The sequence below is a fragment of the Rattus norvegicus genome, chromosome 8 (genome assembly GCF_021556685.1).
Source record: "Rattus norvegicus strain SHRSP/BbbUtx chromosome 8, alternate assembly SHRSP_T2T, whole genome shotgun sequence".
Taxonomy (NCBI): Eukaryota; Metazoa; Chordata; class Mammalia; order Rodentia; family Muridae; genus Rattus; species Rattus norvegicus.
The window spans coordinates 69529295-69550428 of NC_141541.1; the positions used below are offsets into that span (position 1 = coordinate 69529295).

The 21134-nt window shown below is 50.0% G+C and overlaps 1 long non-coding RNA gene across 1 annotated transcript; it reads left to right on the forward strand.

Moving 5' to 3' along the window:
- Positions 1-8350: 8350 nt before the first annotated feature.
- Positions 8351-13093, forward strand: LOC103693113 (uncharacterized). The gene is made up of 5 exons (XR_015628216.1): positions 8351-8815; positions 9489-9633; positions 9723-9831; positions 10637-10738; positions 12433-13093. It is a non-coding gene; the product is annotated as an uncharacterized LOC103693113 (long non-coding RNA).
- Positions 13094-21134: the final 8041 nt, after the last annotated feature.

Genomic DNA, 21134 nt, shown 5'->3' on the forward strand with positions numbered 1-21134 from the left:
ACCGGTGACAGTCACAGAAGTGCAACTGAGAGATGAGTGAGAGAGTCTAGGATGCAAATTTTAAAACTTACCCAGGTAATTTTTAAACACTTTAAACATTTAGAGAGCAATATGGGTAGACACCCAGTGCAGTTCTTAGAGCAGAGAAAACTGAGCAGATGGCAAAGGCAAAGAGATGTTGCATCGAGAAAAGCCAAACTGACGATGACACACCAGAAGGAATAGGACTTAGTCGTGGGGCAATGGTGTTGTCACATTCATGGTAATGTGAATGCAGTTCCAAACTGTGACTTAACCGACAGCACCAGATGGGAGCTCCTGAGCAGGTACAGCAGTAAAGTCCTCGGTGACCAAAGCAAGAGGTCCATAGGTCATGGGGGCAGCCTCACAGCAGGGCATTTACAAGCATTATGAAGATAAATGGGGCAAGGAGGGAGGGTAGGGCAGGAAAGCTGGGGTCAAACTCAGTCTCTCACAACACAAGGCCTGCAGCTGGGCCATAGTGGCACACACATTTGATCCCAGCACTTGGAGAGGCAGAGGCAGTCTGATCTGTGAGTTCTAGGCCAGCCTGGTCTACACAAATAAACCCTGTCTCAAAAAACAGAGGGGGGAGGTAAAGAGAAGAGGAGAGGGGAGGGGAGGGGAGGAGAAAATCTGGCCTACAGACAGGCTCAGTAGTAGGTGAAGTCACTTGTTGCTAAACCTGATGTCTGAGTTCCAACCCTGGGACCTACCCAAATTGTCCTCTGACCTCAACACAAGTGTTGCCTTTCATGTGCGTGTACACACACACACACACACGAACACACACACACACACACGAACACATGCACACACACGAATACGTGCACACACATGATATAAAAGAAAAGAAAAGCAAAACGAAGACTTGGATCGGTGACTGAGGCAGCAGCTAAGGAAACTGCTTTCCTTGGAGAGCAACAGAGAGCGTGCACTCTGAAGCAGCGGCCGGCCAGTTTGCATCCCAGGCCATTTAGATTTATTTATATTACTTCGAGAACGGTAAGAATTAATTTCCAATTTTCTCCAGCTCCACTGTAAATGTCAGCTCCCTGTGTGGTTTGTGAAGCCAGGCTGACACGTCTCCACATTTCAGCCCAATGTAACTGCTCAGGGCGGGCAGCAAGGCTCAGTCCATCACTGAGTTCATGAAGAAGGCTGCGGCTTCCTGTTTGCCCCCAAGCTGATTCTTTCACTTTCCTGTTCCTTGCTCTGACCCCCTACAGGGTGTCCATTTTTTTTTGGTCGCTGACGTTCTGTGGTTTTAGAGACACTCTTGGTTTGAGTCAGCACTTCAATCTTGGGTTTCTTTCTCTCTTCTCTCCTGGGTTCCCGTTGCCCAGGATGAGGGGGTCTCACCCAGGCCCCCTCTCCAGGCTCCAGGGCTGCCATATTGACACTGCCCCTGCCCATCGGCCTGCTGCTGGCTGGAGCAAAGGTGGGTGTCACACCCAAGCACAGCAAATCCAATCTTTGGGAAATGTGTAATTGAGTTGGAGAGTCAGACAGCCAAACAGGCTGTTTTCTCAAACCCCGGAAATGTGAATGAAGGCACTGTGGGCTGGAAGTGCTCCAGGTATACGAGCATGAAGGGCAGACAGTCAGACAGTCACCTGGAGAGACAGACAGCTCAAAGGAGAGACTTAGACAGTCAGCATGGAAGCCCACTGGAGAGGCAGTGTAGACAGGCCAAGGGAGGAAGTGGTTACTAATGGCTCTTCTTAGGACCTTGAATCCCATGAGTTTGTGTTACCTTAGGCCAAAGCTCCTTTTATGATAAAGCTAACTCGAACTAATTTCTCTTACTTACGACCCCAAGAATCCTAAGCGAAAAGCAACTCATCCTCTCCTCCTACCCTCGGCCGGGGTGAGGCAGTGTGTTAGGTAGGCAGCGACACCTCTGAGCCCCTAGTCTCCCATTCTGCTCCCCCCAGCACCACCAAGTCCTCTGCACTGCTGCGTGAAGGCTGTGACTCACCACTGAGGCGAGAGAATAGCAGGCTCTCTCCCTCCCACTGCCCTGCTAACGCCAGGGATAGTAGAATCTCCAATAGACTGTTTAGCAGAGACAGGGAAGGTGAGGGCGGGCTCCTCCCCCACCATAGCCGCTCATGGGGCAGCACTTCCCCAGCTTCTTCCCTTCTGGTCTGGGTTAGCTTAACTTCCTGTTGCATGGCGCCCAGGAGCCCTAGGGAAGGCATCGGAGCAGACTGTGTGTGCAGGTCTTGCATGTAGCTCCAGTTTTCACTGAGGCCATGCCTCATTTTTTTTTTTGAGAACTGTGAGGACAGTGATGTTCTCAGTAGCAGCAGCTGGCGAGTTCCACTAGGCTTGGCAGGCAATGGTCACTTTGGAAAGAGTCCCCAAATGACTGATGGCCACTGGACAGACGCAGTACCACAGGCCTGCAGGTCTGTGGGGCCTGAGCTAGGGGCTGGTTTCTTGTGTGTCATAGGAATGTGTTCCCGTGTTCGTCACCAGGCTACGTAGGAAGCAAGCTAAGACTTAGCTGCAGGGAGACTGTACAGTGAAGAAGTAGTTTGTTTTTCTCCGTTTTCATCTACGAATTCCATTTCCGTATCCTGTTTTCACACTGTCATCTCTGTAACCGTGTCTCTGTCCTCTCAGGCCCAGAGTCCCTTCATTCCCCTCTCAGATAACCATGTGCCATAACTTTGTTTCTGTCACTGTGATAAACACTCTGACCAAAAGTAACTTGGGAGAGAAAGGGTTTCTTTGGCTTATACTAACAGGTCCCAGTCCATCACTGAGGGAAGTCAGGGCAGGGACTCAAGCAGAAACCATGGAGGGATTCTACCTGCTGGCTTGCTTGCGGACCTGTCTATGCTCAGCTACTTACGTGATATAGCCTAAGGATGGTGCCACCCACAGTGGACTGAGCTCTCCTACATCAATTAACGCTCTAGACAATTCCTCACAGGCCAATCTGATCTAGGCAATTCCTCAACCCAGGCTTTCGTCTCAGATGACTCTAGTCTGGCTGTCTCAAGTCAAGAAATAGCACTAACTAGGCCACCAAGTAAACTTAGTATACATCCTTCTGTGGTCATATATGAGTGGATCTGGTCCTAAATAGACTCTACATAGGAGACAGGTAACAGGTCATAGTGTGATTCAAACTGTATTATGCTGCACACGCTTTCCTGCATCTTGCTGTGCTCTGTCAACATTGTCTCCCCATCCACAGTTAACTGGTACTGATTCTTTTTAATGGGTTTATGCACTATCACGCATTCTCCTAACAGAAGTTCCACCGTGCTCTGTGTGTGTGCACGCGTGCGCTGTGTGTGGACATGCACACAGACACACAAGCACCACTTAAATAATGCTGCAGTAAACATCCCTGTTCTTACGTTTGTACCTGACAGGGGTTTTTATTTCCCTGGGCTAGATTCCCAGGAGTGAGATCGAGAGGCTGAAGGGTGTGCGCACTTTATTTTATTATTTTTATTTCGGGAGCTGTTGCCAGGGTGCTTCCGACAAGTATTATATCTCTTTTCATTTCCCCTGCAGTGTGAGAGGGCACACTTTCCCTACATCCCCTAAGAGTGGTGGGGAACAGCTATGCTATCAAAAGCAGTAGCAGCGTTGGGATACCGAGACGATGGAGGCTTTTCTCCCCCTGTATATCGTCTAACACTCTTTCCCAATGTTTTTCCCTTTAAAAATCGGGAAACTTGCAGCGAGTCTATTTTAACCATCCTCACCCTCGCCCTCCTTCTCCACGCAGCACCCCTGCCCGAGTCCCAGCCCCCCTTAGCTCCATCACAGCTTCATTCGATCATTTTTAGCATGTGGCCAACCTCCCCACAAAACTTGAGGAGAATGCTGACCTTTCTGAAGTTGGCTCACGGAGGTCACCTGCATGGAAGGTACGTGGCACTGCACCAGACAAGCTTCTGGAACTGGCCTGAAGATGAAATTGTGTCTTTCCCAAGTCACGAGCCTGGGAAAGGAGAGCAAGGAGCACAGCACAGTGACCGCGCCCAGCACGAGGCTGTAAAGAGCTAAGAGTTCAGAAGTCCTTACAAAATGCCTGGCTCGGGCCCAGATGGCCTAGTCTGTAACATACATGTCACTATCCTGCTGCCCTCCCCCCCCCCCCCGCCCGCCAGGTGCTCTCCTGGGCATGCTGAGAATGTACAATGGCCTAGGGTAGACCTCGGAACTGAATCTCACTGGGCTCCGTGCCCTCCTCTGCACTCCACAGTACAATTGCTCTCCCTGTTCTTGGAGGACTTTGCAGTTAGGGAAGGTGATGTGTCTACTCCTTTAGTGCTGGCCCTCGGCAGGCTGCTCTTGCCGGGGCTTGCATTTAGTGCTTGCATTAACTCACTAGGTCACCATTTTGAAAGTCTTGAGCACTGACCCCACGTATCACTGGATCTGTCCTGTCCTCATGTATCCCATGTTGGCCTTAAGCCGGCTGTGCAACCAAGGATGATCTTGAACCCCTGATCCACCTCTCTTCAGCTCCCACCGGCTGGGGTTACAGGCTTGCACCACCACACCTGGTTTAGTCAGTGCCGGGGATTGCACTGTCCTACCCGAGCGATTTCTCCAGTCCCACAAGTGTGTGTTTAAATGGAGTCATCCAAACAGACAACGATACTGTTCCACCTTCTTGGTGCTCAGGGTCTTATCGGAAAGAGAGCTACAGAAGCTGAAGTATGTCAAGGACCACCCTTGTGGACTATGCTGCAGCCACTTCTAGCCTTGGCTAGAGTCAAACTCTGTGCCCAGTGTGCAGTGCTCAGCAAGTTGCCGTAAACCAGAAGACTGCAGTGGTCTAGGGGTCACTGAGATTCCCACTGTAGGCCTGGCATTGAGAAGAGTCACTAGAGGTAGGTATCACCTGGCTTGGAGTTTAGCTTTGGCATGGCAGTCTCTGCCTCTGTATACTGTGAAAGGTCTCTTTTCCAGAATCCTGGGGACCCTCCAGCCTGTTTGGTGTTCTCCAGTTGGCCTTCCTGGGATGTGCACGCTCGAGGACTCTGAAATGGGTCCTCCTGCCAAACAAGGCCTTCCCTTAGCCGAGAGAAGACACCGGAGTCTAAGACAGGAAGGTCTCAGAGCTTTGGAGTGATGACAGGCAATATTAACACACCTGAGGTTCTTAGAAGTCCCCTGATGTGACATTCAGTCCATTTCTCCCACCCTCATATTCTGGGACCACACTTATCCCTAGCTTCTCAGCGTGGTCCTTCCTCTTCTCTCCACTGTCCCCCTCTGCCCTAAACTGTCTTTTTTCCAACATGGGACCACGCCTGGGTTTAGGGTAGCAGCACTGGATCAGCAGCTGCCACTCTGCCTTGAGTTTGCAGAAAGTGTAAGGCACCTGAGTGTTTGCCAACATTTCAAAAGCCCCACTCAGAATCACACAGGGGCCTAAACTTAGATTCTAGGGAAGGAAGGCATGCTGAACTCTGACGGCTGAGATATAGGTGAGACCCAAGTCACATGGGCAGCTCGATTTCTTTTACCAGGGCGTTCATGCTCGGTAAGAATAATAAGGGGGAGCTGGGCTGTGTCTCAGTGGGCAGAATATGATGACACCCCAGGATCAGTCCCTAGCGCCACATGAGACCAGGGCTATTGGTACACACCTGTCATCCCAGTCTTTGGGAGGTAGAGACAGAAAGGTGAGGCATTCAGTCATCCTCAGCTACATAGGGAGTTCGAGGCCAGATTGGAAAATAGGACACTCGGTCTCAAAGGACAGAGTGCCTCTGATAAACAGCTGGGACTAAGTTAACCAGAGCAGTTGTGGTAAAAAAAATTCACATTCCGTGGCCTTGAGTCCATCCATATGTCCTGCCTCCACCACTGCCCACCCCTCCTGCATTCCTCCAGGATTGGTCTCCTGCCCTGAATGAATTTAACCTAAAATTTACGTTTTGTAGGATGTTTCCTGTAAACTCCAACTAAAAGTTATCCGGGCTTTCCAGTGCTTGTCCTTCCCCACTCCTCCCCCAGGGTCGTCCTGAGGACGGGGGGGGGGGGGGGGGTTACCAACTAAAGGGGGAGCCGGGATGCCACATCCCCAGTATCAACGAAATTTATGAGTCACGGGTACCGTCAGACCTGGCTTTCATTTGACTTCACTTGCCACTTCCTTTCTCCGTATTAATTTCTCCCAACAGCCCACTTATCTTCCCTCTTGGAGCCCTGCCCACCTTCACTTTCCCTCCTGATCCAGCCCTATCTCTAACAGGCAAAAGCACTCAGCACACTGATTGCGAAGAGCTGGCTCGATCAAGCACTCACAAGTAACACGCTGTGGCTAATCAAATGTCAAAACAACCTCCCAGGTGATTTAGAGGAGCCTGGTGACAGGAAGACACTGACCACCAAGCCACCAAGAACAGACCACATTGAGTTGGTGGAAAGCAGGGAAACCAGTTTCCATCAAGGTGGGCTCCCCTCCGCCCCCCAACCTCCAATATGGCTGGTTGTTCCTGGGACTAACTGCTCCATGGTTGGTGGCCCTTGGCTTTTTAACATTTCTTCTTTTCCTTTGAAGACAAGGAGGTGCTCTGTGCCAAAGGTCAGTTGGGTAATGGTTGAATTTTTTTTTTTTTTGTGACAAAATGTTGCAAGGCCTCTGAATCATAGCAGCAACAGCATGGTGAGGGGGAGAGAAGACACTTCTGCATTGGACTTGGGCAAGTCGAAGCCTCTCTGAACTTGTTTCCTCTCCTGGAGTAAAGAGTGAACTGGGTTAAATGGTCCCGAGGTCCTTGAGGCGGTAGGGTAGAACACTTCCACACTTGCTGCTTCATTTGATGGTCACGGTAACCCCAACACGGAGCCAGGAGAGGGGTAATTATCTCTATTTTATAGCACCAAAATGAACAGATCCGGGGCGCCTTCATCTCTGCCCAGGAGCTATGTTCAAGCCAGGAATTCATAGACCTCCCTGCCTACATCAAGGTCAGTGGAGAGGGAAGTAAAAGGCCTCCTCCATCTCATACCACGAAGTGCCTCCTGGCATACATAGAGAGGTGTCCCACTGTCCTGCTGTCGTGGGTCCTGCAGGGGCAGGGCACAGAAAAAGAGAGAGACTTGAGCACACTGGAGTTAGCCTGTGCTATGGGATTACCCCCTACTGCCTGCCTCTTGCCTTGAGGAATGGTTGCTGTGGTCCTCTGGGACTGCTGTTCATGATGGAGCCCTTCTAGTGCATGTGACTGTAGCCCTCAAGGACCACAGCAGCCTAGGCTCCTCTCAAAGTCCCTTGAGTTCCCCCAGAGGGGCCACTCACTACTCTAACCTCAGGCCTGAGAGTGGTTCTCTGTCTGCAACCTAAACCTACCCTGGGGTCACAACAAACCGCTGGCAGGGCCTGGTTGGTACAAGGTTGTCATGCCGGCTCCTTATTTGGCATACGCTGAGTCCTCAAGGCACTGATCTGTAGAAGCGAGTGCTTCCATGCCCTATCCCAGGCCGTGAGGTCCAACAAAGCCTTTGTATGCTCTCACACGGTGACCACTGGTCCACAGAGCCGTCTTCCCCTTAGCTCACAGCTTCTTGGAAGAAGAGGCTGTGTCGTATTTCTGGACCCTACTGGACTCCAGCTTGGCTCACAGACCATAAGGAGAGGGGTTAGGAAAGGAACAAGCTGTAGCCAGGAATGCCCTACCTTTGACACAATTAAACTGTGTTGACATCTACAAAGTTCATATCCCAGAACCACGCAATTGAGCTGCAAGGAGTTAAAAAAATATCCTATTTAAGTTCATGAGCTCATGTTGGACTTCATTCAAAATGATACCTGCCCAGGTGCTGGTCCCAGGGTGGGCTGTGCTGAAACCCAATTCTATCACTTACTAAGACTCCCTGAGCCTCAGTCTTCCCATGGGGTAAACGGGGACAGTAGCGTGACTGATTTATATTATGCAGATTAGAGAGAGCAGGAGCATAGCTCATCCCAGGCAGAGCTGGAGCAGCAGACATCACCGGTCTAGGGGAATTCCCTGGAGATCGCTGTGAGCACCAAGAAAGCCCCGAGGTATCCAGAGTTTGCAATACCGCCCAGGGGGAGCTGGCAGCTCCTTCCCCTACTCAGTTCTCCAGCTCCAGTTGGTCGGAAAACCCCTTTGTCAGGATGGCCAGACGACTGGGCTGTTTTCTTTTCCCTTGTTGACACAGGGAAGACCTGGCTACCCGCAGAGCCTGGCTGGGCCTCCCTCTCTTTGAAGTGTAAACACTGAGCTGTGTGTTTTGGGCCCCTCTGAAGGGCAGTCCCTGGAGGAAAACCAGGTTTTGAAATACTTCACCCCTTGTTTGCTCTTGGAACCTCCTTGGTGCCCAGGTTTCTCAAGGCCTATGTTCCAGTGTTCCAGGAGGCTGAAGGTTCTGTGTGGGGACACATTGCCGCTCTGACATACCACTCTCTGCTCCCTGACTGGACCTCTGGTAGCCAGCTGAGCTAGAGAGGGTCTCATACCCAGAAGTCCAGTCCTAGCATGGAGAAACCATGCACACGGGTATGAAGTGAACCAGAAGCCTGAGGGTAGCTCATGCAGGGCAACAAGCAGGGCTTGATGGGGCGGCAAACCTACTCCTCAACAGGAATTGGGGAGTTTGATCTGCTCCCCTTGGAGGTTGGGGCACAATCTAGATGTCATCTCTACCTGGAACTTTGCAACCCTGCATACTCTGAATCTCCTGAGGGGGCAGGACCAGCCCAGGATGCAGCCAAAGCTGATGGAGACCAGCACCCAGGTGCTGGACCATCGTGAGGAAGGCTTGTTCAGAGCCCGCACCGGTGAGTAACCGCAGATGAAGAGGCTTTGAGGGAGAGCCTATGACAGAAGCAGCTGAGTTTCCAGAGACGCTGGGACAAAGGCATCAAAGCAGGCAGGTTCTGGGCCTGGTTTGGCCACAGAGGAAGTGAGGAAGGGCTGGAGAGATGACAGAGCTGCCCCAAGAGAGGACTGTGGAGAGGGGCCTCCAGCTGGCCTTGTATGTCACAGCAGCTCAGCCAGCAGCCACTTCTGAAAGAGTAAATCCTGATGGAGTCCTAGTGCCAGGGACCTCTAAGGAGAGCTGAGAGATCTGCTTCAGAGCTGATGCATGAATATGGAGGGCTCATGAGTGCTGTGTGTTTTAGTTAGCTTTCTGTTATCGTGATAAAACACCACGACCAAAAGCAGCTTGAGGAGGAAAGGGTTTATTTCATCTCACAGCTCACAGTCCGTCATCCAGGCAAATCAGGTCAGGAGCTGATGCAGAGGCCGCGCGCACGGAGGAATACTGCTTACTGGCTTACTTCCTAGCGCTGTGCTCTCACACAACTCAGGACCCCCTACCCAGGGGTGGCACCACCCACAACGAGGTAGGCCACCCCTCATTGATCATTAACCAAGAAAATACCCCATGGGCTTGCCCTCAGGCCAATCTTATGGAGGCGTTTTCTCAGTTAAGGTTCCTTCTTCCAGGATATATCTAGGTTTATGTCAAGTTGACAAAAGCCCAACCAGCATACTGGGTGAAATCACCAACCTTCTGGAGCTTTTGCCCCGAGCTCAAGCACCTTCCTCTCAGAAAAGAGACTTCTTTTGGAGATGAAAGATAACTCAGTCAGTAAGTACTCGTCGTGGGAGCATTAGGACCTGAGTTCAATTCCCATACCTCACGTTAAAAAAATAATAATAGTTTTTTTTGTATCCCAGAGTTGGAGAGGAGGGGCAGGTGGAGCCCTGGAGTGCATTGGCCAGCTAATCTAGCTGAAAACCCTGGACTCGCCAGCCACAGGCAGACCAGAGCCTCTGGTTTGGAACGGTGAGACATGAGAGAATGGGGAGATGGCTTGCTGAGTGAGAGGACTGCCGAGCAAGCAGGAAGACCTAAGTTCCAATCTCTAGCTCCCATCTAAAATGCCAGTGTGGTCACCTGCATGGCTGGAACGCTGGCTCGCAGTAGGAGTAGGAGAGACAGGGTGATTGCTAGGGTTGTCGGTCTATAGCCCAGCTCCAGGTTCCATTAGAGACCCTGTCTGAAAGGGATAAGGGTGGCCGAGAGTGAAAGAGCAGGACAGCTGACCTCTTGCTCTGACTTGTCTGTACACATCGCGTGGGCATGTGCACCCGTATCCCCGGACAACCAGGATGGTGAGGCGGGGTAGTGGCGGGCACATAGTCTGCAGAGAGAGGTATTTCCAGGACCGACTGGGAGGAAGGAAGCACAGATTCCCAAAGGAAGGCGAGATCGTGACTCAGAGGGAGCATTTGCTAGGGCTGTCACATAGCAGAGCTTGACGATGAGACTGCTCAGCTCAGCTGCTACCTAGCTAAGCAAAGGGGCCAGTTCCCGCTGTGCCCTTGCAACAATGGCCCCATCTAAAGAGTAGCTCTAGGATTACCAGAAAACCACAGGGATTAAGGATACAGGATGCCTGGGCCAATGAGCACTTGGACGCTGTGTTAGATGCTCTATGTGCATGCATGTGTACACGTGTGTCTGTTCATGCATGTGCAGGCTCACATGCATGTGTATGGATATATGAAAAGCAGAGGACATTGCTTGGTTGAATCACCTTGTGGTTTTTGTTGTTGTTGCTGTTGTTTGTTTGTTTGTTTGTTTTCAGACAAGAGTCTCTGTTGGCCTGGAGACTACCCACTGGGCTAAGCAAGGCTGGTCAGCAAGTGCCAGGAGTCTCCTTCTCTCCACATCAGAGCCGGGATTGCAGGTATGACACCACCCCAGGCTCTATGCGGGGGAGGGCAAGGGGGAGCTAGCAGAGGTCAGATGGCAGAAGAGTGCTTCACACCCTGCCCCCAAGCTGGAGTTACAGGTGGTTGTGAGTCACTCACCATGGGTGCTGGGAAAAGAACTCAGGTCCTTTGCAGAAACAGCAGGCATTGAGAGATGAGAGATCTCTCTACACCCTACACCTTAGCTTTTTATGTGAGTTCTGAAGATCAGACTCAGGTCCTCACCAATCTGAGGTGAGTACTGTGCAGACAAAGCCACCAGCCCAGGCCCCTAGATGCTGCTTTCTGCTTTCCATCTGTTACTGGAGGAAAACACTGCTCCTCACACAGATGATGCTGGCACCGTCAGGGGAACCGTGGTAAACCCTCAGGCCTTCGTCTGCCACCCAGAGACTCGGGCTTAAATGGCCTGAGGTTAGTATGGGCATCAGGAGCCTTTAGAGCTCTCAAGATGATTTGAATGCGCTGCTCAGGCTGAGAACCACCCTGCTTGAAGCCATTGTAACCCAACCCAACCCAGAAACAGATGTGGAGGGTCCAACCCAAGTTTCTGAGAAGCTGCCAAGCCGCTGTCTGGATGCCCAGGGTCTGGAGGCAGTGCTACATGCTTAGGAGAGCCTTCTGTCAACGTGGTTAATGTCTTTTAAGCTTTGGCTCTTGGGGGAATAAAGTTCAATTATCTGGAAAACTCACTTACGTGGAACCCCTCATTCCCTAATGACACCAACTAAATGAGGTGTTACCATTCTATAGATTCTCAAATTGGAGTCTTTGTGACTCTGACTCTGTGCATGCACATTCGCATGCATGTGTGTATACACACACACACACACACACACACACACACACACACACACACACGCACACACACGAAAAACCAAAAGCTTGTATTTGATGTACACCCCGTGGCGCCTCAGGCTGCTGGGGCCTGGTGCAAGCTTGCCTAAGGGCGTAGCCCCTTGGTACAGTGGGAAGATTTTTCCTTCCAATCAAAGTGACATATCCAGTCAGTGTTGCCTCAGCTCCATGGGACCCTGTAGCTCATTTGCAATGAAACAGCAAGCACCCTTCTCTTCCACAATTAGTAAGCACTCCCAGCATGCCACCCTGGGGTAGCCTGCCTCATCTCTCATCCTGAAAAGGTCACGGATCCTTGGAGTATCACTTTTTTTTAATATATAAAGAGTAATCTCTGGGGTTAAGGTGTCTCTCGGGTGGAAGAGTGTTTGTTGTAGCATGGCTGAAGCCCTGAGCTGGGATTACAGATGCTCACTGCACAGACTGACCACCGGTGCATGTCTGTAGTTCCAGCACTAGGGAGGCGAAGGCAGGAGACTCAGAACTTCATCCTCAGTATATAGTGAGTTCCAGGTCAACCTGAGCTATATGAGGTCCTGTCTGGAAAGGAAAGGAAAAAGAGGAAAGTATAATAGAAAGATGTATCATGTGCCATTTTTTCCTGCTTCGGTGAGGAGATAGAAGGAAAAAGCAATGCTTTATTTTAAAATCTGTTGTGTTCTTAGGGATCCCACATAGCCAAACCCAGAGACAGAACATTTTATCAATGGATTTTCCTGACTCTCATAAAGGAAGCATGGAAAGAAGGGGTCTTGGCCCAGGGCGTTAACCACTGCCGTTGCCAAATAGACGCTTGTCTGTTTACTTACAGCCTGGCTCCCCACTGGAAAGGAAGTCCCCAGAAGAGACAGTGTCCCATTTGTCTACTTCCCAGGGCCACAAGCGAGTGTGCAGCAAACATGTGGACGACATTGATCTGGGAACTGTGGTCTGGGCCTGAGTCCCAGGACGCACTCAACACCTGCTGTTGTACCTTTTCTTTACATGGGACCGTCTGCTTCACCCACTCTGAAAAGAGAACGAACCTTCTAAGGATCTTTGTAGTGTGTGTGTGTGTGTGTGTGTGTGTGTGTGTGTGTGTGTGCCCGAGTGTAAAAAAGATAAACCTGGAGCTGATGCTATAGATGTTGTTAGAGTACTAAACCTTGAGTTCCAACCCCTGTACCATGTAAACTAGGCACAGGAGTACATGCCTGTAATTTCAACGTCATGGGGTTTTCGGGTAAGGGAGTATGGAAATAGGAGAGTCAGGTGAGCATGTTGCGGGGGAGGGTATGTCTGTACAGGTGCTTTTGCATATGTTTATGCACATGTGTAGAGGCCAGAGGTTAACATCAAGTCTTTCTTGATCACTCTCTCCCTTGTTTTATAAACACATTTTCAAATATTTTATGTACGTGCACACATACATACACACATGTATGTTCGACTTTACTTATTCTTTAAATTAAAAAGGTTTTAACTTAGCCTTTAAAGTCTTAGATGTCATGGCGTTTCTGAACAGAGCATCTTTTGTGATTCTTCTTCATCCCCCTACCCCTTCTACCCTTGGTCCCCCACATGAGTCCCCCCTGCCCACATCTCTGCTCCTCTTACTTGTCCCACTTCCTCCCCCTTGCATGTCCTTCCTCATCACTGGAAAGTATAACATTAAACAGGGTGACCCAAATTCAGAAAGACAAAAGCACACATTCACCTGTAAAGTCTTTATAAACAGGCACAAAGCCTACAGTAACCTGGGAAGAACTCAAAATGGGGTAGAAATGTACACTGTTTTGTCTTGTTTTGTTTTGTTTTTCTCTTAAGCAGTACTTCTTAAGCTTGGCAGCTCCTTGGAATCAGGTGGTATACTTCACAAACAGCCAGATGCTGTGACTAGGGCCCCTGATGTAATGTGGCTGGGGTAAGGCCTGGATGAGCAGTTTCCAGAAGGTGTCAAGGGCACAGCCAAGACTGAACTTGCTCCTCTGTGAAGCAGGTGCTGAGAAGGACCCAGGGTGTTCAGAGCCTTCCTGTGGGTCGCATGACACAAACCACACTGAGAAGAGTGTCCTGAAAATCTGACACTCCTCAGGGTACAATTGTGCTTTCCTCTAGGTCAGCCATCTGAGACCCAAGACCAGCGTGCACCTCAGTTCAGCCTTGGCCTCCAGTTAGGCAGCCTGCGAGGCTGGGACAGGGCATGTGGAGGCCAGCTAGCTTCCCAGAGTGATAACAAAAGGAACCCAGGCTGGCGGCAAGAAATTGCCGTCTAAGGTCAGTGTCTTAACCCACACAGATTCCATTCTAGGACAGGCTCTGGGCTTTGCATTTCCAGGTTGTAAATGTATCCCCTGAGCTCTCAACCCCCGGTCTTTGTTCTCTTCTGTCCAACAGACCTGAAACACCAGCCCAGCTTGGAGGGGCCACAGAGACTATAAAACCTGGGCTCAAGCCTCAAACACACACACACACACACACACACACACACACAGATGGGGGAGGGGACTGACAGGTGGGAAGAGGAGGGGAGGGTAAGAGAGAAGAGGACAAAACAGAACTGGACGGAACAGGACTGGACAGGACAGGTCGTGACAAGACAAGAGAGAGGATCAGATCTCACTGAAGATATTCTTGAAGCAAACTCTGAAAAGATCAATCAGGTATAGAGGCCTAGACCTATAAACACAGCATTCAGGAGTCTGAAGCCGATGTGTCTGACCTACAGAGCAAGACCCTTCACCTTAAGAAGGAGTCGAAAACATGGTCAGGACTGTACCGACGAGTCATGGAAAACACGAAGGACAAACTAAGAGACAAGAGGGCCCAGTTCAGAATCGTCAGGTGAATGGAAGCAGCCATGTACCACACACATCGACAACCTGGAGGCAGGGGTGGCCTTTACAAAGAGGTGTGGGCAGATAGGAAGATGTGACCACTTGCTCCGTGGCTATTTCATAGTCATCTCTCATGGAGAACGCTGGGCTTTGTGTTAGATTGTTCCGCAAAGCTCTCTGCATGCTGGTTTGTGATACTTCTCCAGGTTTCTGTGTGTTTCCTGCTGAACCCCCTGAGACATGGCCATTGCACAGATTCAGTCTCCACACAGAGCATCTATGACCCCTGCCCAGTCCAACCTAAGTATCTACTGCCTCTGTCCTCCACCCCAGACCTCCAGCTTTGCTTAGCGACTGTGTCTGCTGCTCTCTGACTGGACATCAGAGGAGGAGTTAACAAATCCGTAACAATGTCACCGTGGAGGGGAATGAAAGTCAGCCTCACGTTTAGGGGAGTGTGTGATACGCTGCAGTGAACTGACTGCACTGCAATAATCCATGCTCACCCCCAAAGCCAGCTGACAACTGAAGTCCCAGGACCAGGTCTCACTCAGTCTGCTGATACACTGATTCCCAGAGCCTCTGACTTTGGACCCTGGCAGGGTCCCAACTTGAACAGACAGTCTGACTTCTGTGTAGCATTAAAGGGCGATCTCTGCAGTTGGGAAAAGCAAGAGCTAGACTGTCCAAAGGCTGACACCAGGGGAAGCAGCCTCGAAACCCCCCACTATTCTAGTCTAGGAGCTAACAGGGTTTGAGACCTCATGATGTGATCCAAGGCAGAGCACTTTCGTGGTGATTTGGTCCTGAGGATGAAACCCAGGTCTTCACACATGCTCAGCACACTCTACCCCTGAAGGTGGCACTTTGAATATATCTATGCCCTTCCTAGATGCTGATGTGCAAATATCCTTCTTCCTCCCCAGTGGCTCTGAGATGTAAGATGTTTGTTTACAAAGCATGGTCTCAGAAAGGCCACCATGACATAAAGGTCCACGTGGCACCCTGCAATGGCCATGTCTCAGGGGGTTCCCCTGAAAGTCAGAGGAAGCACTGGGGAGATGGCTTTATGGGTAAGAATGCTTGCTCTGCAGTCACGAGGACCTGAGTTCAAATCATAGCACATACATAAAAGCTGAGCATGGATGTCTATACCCCTAACCCCAGGATTGGGATTGGGGGAGAGTCAGATCCTAGGAGCTCACTGGCTAGCTGACAAGCTTCTGGTTAAATGAGAGACTCTGTATCAAGGCAAAATGTCAGTCAGTGATAGACAAATAGTGCACATGCGCATGCCTATGCACGTGATCCCATACTCAACACATGCACACGCACACGCACATACACATACACACACTCACACACATGCACACACATATGCACACACACACTCGCACACACACACATGATGAAAAGGGAAACCTCCTAGGTATATTGTCAAGAAACACCACATTGGAAAATGGAAAATGGTCTGCAGGCCTCAAGGCTAGTCCTGTGCAGGGGGGCTGTCTTTGTCTTTAATATCAAGACTAAGTCATGAGGTCTCACGTATTTCTCAACTTTCCCTGGAGAGAAAATTGCCTGGCCTGGTGTGGGGGCAGGGTCATCTGGCCTGGTCTGGAGGTAGGTGGGAAAGCAGGTCTTTTTAAAGATGTATGTGTTCTCTCTCCTTCCTGGAATAGCATTTTACATTATTCATCACTATTCCACAGCTGAGCAGACCTGGCAGACAGATAACACAGAGGGTGAACTCAGCCACCACTGAAAGAGCAGGAAGGCGGACACTCTGGGTCTGAGGTAGCATCTCCTCCAGTGTTTGTTTTCAAGTCATTAAATACTTAACAGAGAGGGAGCCCTAGTGTTCCAAACCACTGCTGAGGAAGCATCCGTCAGAAGTGAAGATAGAACCAGCCTGATTGTAGCGTTCCTTTCTGAGGGCAAGATCATGTCCACCGAAAGATAACTTTAAGAACTCTGCCTGACAGGAAGCTATGCAGATGAGGCATGCACTTAGATAGGAGGCACTTGGCAACCTGGCCCTCAGCTAAGTATCACTCTTCTTGTCTTACATGTAAGGATCCCAGTGTGGGGTTGGCAAGATGGCCCAGCAGGTAAAGGTGCTTAATGCCAAGCCTATTAACCCAAGTTCAGTTCCTGGAACCTACATGGTAAATGGAGAAAACGGACTCCCAAAAGTTGTACTCTGACCTACACACACACACACACTCTCACACACACACACATACACTCTCACACACACACACTCTCACACACACTTACACTCACACAGACACACACACACTCTCACACACTTACACTCACACAGACACACACACTCTCACACACTTACACTCACACAGACACACACACTCTCACACACACTCACACAGACACACACACTCTCACACACTTACACTCACACAGACACACACACATACACACACACTCACTCACACACTCACATGCACACACTCACACATGCACTCATATGCACACATACACACACTCATGCACACACTCACACACACACACACACACACACTCACACATTCTCTCTGAATGATGAGGAGGAGGATACCCAGTGAAGTGTTCTCAGACCTCCTGAAGCACTTATGAAGGTTGGGGTTTGATTCCAAAAGGCAAAGGAATCCATGGAAGAAGTGTGGCCCCTGACTGCCCACCACTCCACACCTTGCTGAGGGATCATCTTCCGGTTCTCTCCTTTCATGACGTTCCCTGGCAGAGATCCAGTTCTTCTCATTGGTGTGGTATGGATTGTATGCTCACTGACTACTTCCTCTCTTCTAAGCTCTGCTTCAGTTACATCACGATCAGCACAGTCCCCCAGGTGACCCCCACAACTTCAGGAGCCTCACTGTACTGACCAGAACATGAAGGCCTGGACAGGCTGAGTCACCTGTCCAAGCTACCTGTATAACAAGTGCCAGAGCCACCTGTGAGCACAGTCAGCTGGATTCCAGGGCCTCTGGTGGACAGCTGGGCCTTGTCCCAAGTACAGGTGGTGCTTCAGCCATCTTGGGCTCCTGGACCCCACTCTAAATCCGAGTGTCAGCCTTTTCTAATGGGTTCCTGATCCTGGTGTTTCTGAAGTTAAGGCTTAACTGCCCCTTCAAAATGCAGCAGAGGCCAGATTTGGGGCCAGGCCGTATGCAGAGTCACTTTGGCACTTAATTGCGTATTATTTAATTGCTTTATTGGGTAGTAAAAAAATAAAGTGATCTACTGCAAAGTTATTAGCAAATTCCAGTTTTAAGGGAATAATTACTGAATTCTCCCTGTCTGGGTTGAGTAATTCCCTCCAAGATGCTTGGGGACATTAAGCATCTTCACCAGGGCTGCTCACAGCTCTGTAATATGCAAATAAAGTAACTCTGTAATTACCAATAAAATGCTTACTGAAGTGACAAATTTTACTCAGTAGCGAATTGGGTGTGTGGGGGGGTGGCATCATTTGTTTTTTAAGGCTCCTTTAACCTTGTTAGCTGGCACTTGTCTTCGAGCTGTTTCATGGTCATTTAAAAAGACAAGGAAGCCCACAGGCCCCCATCGGTGTCGAGAAGGCCCTCCTGGGAACCCTCTCTTCCCACCAGCCCTGCCCTACTTCATTCTGTGGGGCCACTGTGGATGCACAGGGTAGACTAGCCAAAAGGCTTCTGCATGTGCCAAGCACATGTTTCAGGGTTGATCTTTCCAGATGGACCAAAAGAGACCCCTCCCTTGCATCTTAGAGGCAACAACACTGAGCCCAGTTGCTTGGGCCCTCTCGGCTTTCAACGGTAGTATTTGATCAATGCGGCCTCATTCCCAGAACTGTCCAGATCCTCACGAGGTTTGGTTTTGGTTTTTGGATGTTGTGATAAATACTCTGATGTAGGCAACTTAATGGAGAGAAGATCATATGGGGGTTGAGGGTCCCAGCAGTCAGAGCTCAAGGTACCTCATCACATTGTATTTGCAGTCAAGAAGCAGTTACGGAATGCTTGAGTTCCACTTCATCTCTCCTTTTTATTCAGTCCAGGGGCTGTCCAGCCCTTGATATACGACTGATGGCCCACATTCAGGGTGGAGCCTCCCATCTCAGTTCACCCACCTAAGAAAAAACCCTTACAGTCATGCCCAAAGGCCTCTCTGATCTACACAATCTCTCACTGAGCCTTCCTTCCCAGTTAATTCCAAATCCTGTCATGGCAACAATCAAGACTAACCATGCTTTGGACAGCATGGGCTGGATGAAACAAGTCCAGACCTCCGTGGTGTAAGTAATCAAATTGGAATTCTTGCTTGCTAGTATCCTAGGTCAGGAGCCACTTGGCGAAAAGAAACCCGAGGAAACAGCCACCTCATCAAGCACTGCTGGCCTGTCACCATGCTGGAAGAAACAGGAAGCGCTCGTCACCCTAGAATGATGGCTACTTCCTCTCACACATCATTGGCTGGAACTGTTCCCATAGCCCCACCTAAGCACATTGGGTCAAGAAGTGAAATTCCACCCTGTGCCCGGAAGGAGAAGCAGGAGTGTAGAGCAATAGCACCAGTGACTACTATAGCGTGGGCTTTAAAAGGAGAATGGAAACCCGCAAGACAGCTCAGCGGGTGAAAGAGCTCGCGGGGCCAGCCCTGTGACATCTGTTCAAGCTCTGGGACCCACATAAAGGCAGAAGGAGAGACCCAACCCCATAAAGTTGTTTTCTGTCCTCCAACACGGGCACACGCGCGCGCGCGCGCTTGCACACACACACACACACACACACACACACACACACACACACACAAAGACAGAGAGAGACAGAGAAACAGAGAGAGAGAGAGAGAGAGAGAGGAGAGAGAGAGAGAGAGAGAGAGAGAGAGAGAGAGAGAGAGAGAGAGAGAGAGAGAGAGAGAGAGAGAGAGAGAGAGAGAGAGATTTAAAATTGAAATCCTTTGCTAGGGACTGGGCATGCGCATTGGGCATGCGCACATACAGCAAGTTCCATGCAGCACCTCGGCTAGGCAGTGTTGATTGGTACCGGATGCTCAATGCTCAATGCATGCATATCGACAAACATTCAGGTAACTCCAAGTGCTCTCTCTGCTGCCTCTTTCTCTCTTGCTCCCATACTTACTCTCTGGGTCCCTACTAATTGTGGTAAGAAGAGAAAGCCTTCAAAATAATGGCTGATGATCGGGCCAAGTATCTGCGGAAGGAGAAAAGGTGTGGACCGAGGGTGGGAAGGTCATGTGCATAGTCAGCAATGTCACAGCAGAAGGTCATTCACGGATACTATCTCCTTCAGTAGAGGGGTCTCTTCAACAAATGAGAAAAGGAGCTTCATTCTGAAGTCAATGCACCAATCAGGAAACTTCCTTGATATGCCTTGCACATAACTCTGAACTGGGAAAATTTCCTTGGGAAATGAGTCAGAATTGGATGAGCAGAAACTTAGTTCTGAGCAGAGATGGCTTGGTGGATAAGAGTATCTGCTGTGCATGCATGAGATCCCGGGTTCAAATCCCCAGTACTCATGTGAAGGCCAAGTGACCCTCTTGTAAGTTTCCACTCAAGAGAGTGGAAACCAGGGATCCCAGCTAGCATAACCCCCAGACAGTGAGCTCCAGCTCCACTGAGACCCTGTCTCAAAGACACAAGGTAGATCGGAGCCCCTGATGTCCTCTCCTGCTGACTAATGCATGTGAACACAGTCATGTGCCACCATTATCCCCAGTCTTAAGACAAAGGTGAGAGAGATAGAAGCCTTTATCTGAGACCCAGCTCCCTGCCAAGGCCTTCACCTCCTGACTGAAGTCCTGAGTCCCCTCCAAAGTCCCAGGATACTGTCCCCAGAGCACAGAGCCTAACCTTCTCTTTCTCCTTCTATTGCCAAAGGCTGCATTTCTGGGTGACCACATTTGCCCTCGGGGATAAGTCTTTTCCCCTTCTATTTGCATTAGTAACTGCTCAAAGTCCCAGGGCCTTGGAGCCCTGCCAGCCACATCCTCTCACACTGGCCCAATTGTTTGTGGCAAATGCCTTGCTTTTGAACTCTGGACCTCTGAGAGGAAACAGTTTCAATAGGAATAACTCGGAACTCTCCCAGGCCCTGCCATCTGGGCGTCTGGAATGGAGCTTCCAGGATATATGGCTCTTTTGAAGGAAGCCCATTCAATTGATGATTGTATTCTCATTTAATATGCCTGGGAGTGGTCTTGTATACTGGCCAGTGGAGGGTTGTGTTCTCTCTCTCTCTCTCTCTCTCTCTCTCTCTCTCTCTCTCTCTCTCTCCATTCAACAAACACTTACTAATCTCCTACTGTGAGTGAGATACTGAGATGGATATGGGGGAGGAGGGGGGAGATGGGGGAAGCAGAGACCTTATTTCCTTACTATTTATTTATTTAGTTGGTGGGAAGGTCGTTTCTCAAGTCCCCAGGCTGGCCATGAACTCACTAGGTAGTCTAGAATAAACTAGAACTTCTTTCCTCCTGCCTCTACCTCTGGAGTGCTGTAACCCACCTTTGATTTAATTCCTGCTTTTAGTGGGTTTGGAGAAAGAGCATGAAGAATAAACTTACCTTTAAGGGGCTGAAGAGATGGCCCAGCAATTAAAGAACACTTGTTTCCTTTGCAGAGAACCTGGGTTTCATTCCTAGCACCCACATAGTGGTTCACAACCTTCTGTAACTCCAGTCCAAAGCCCTC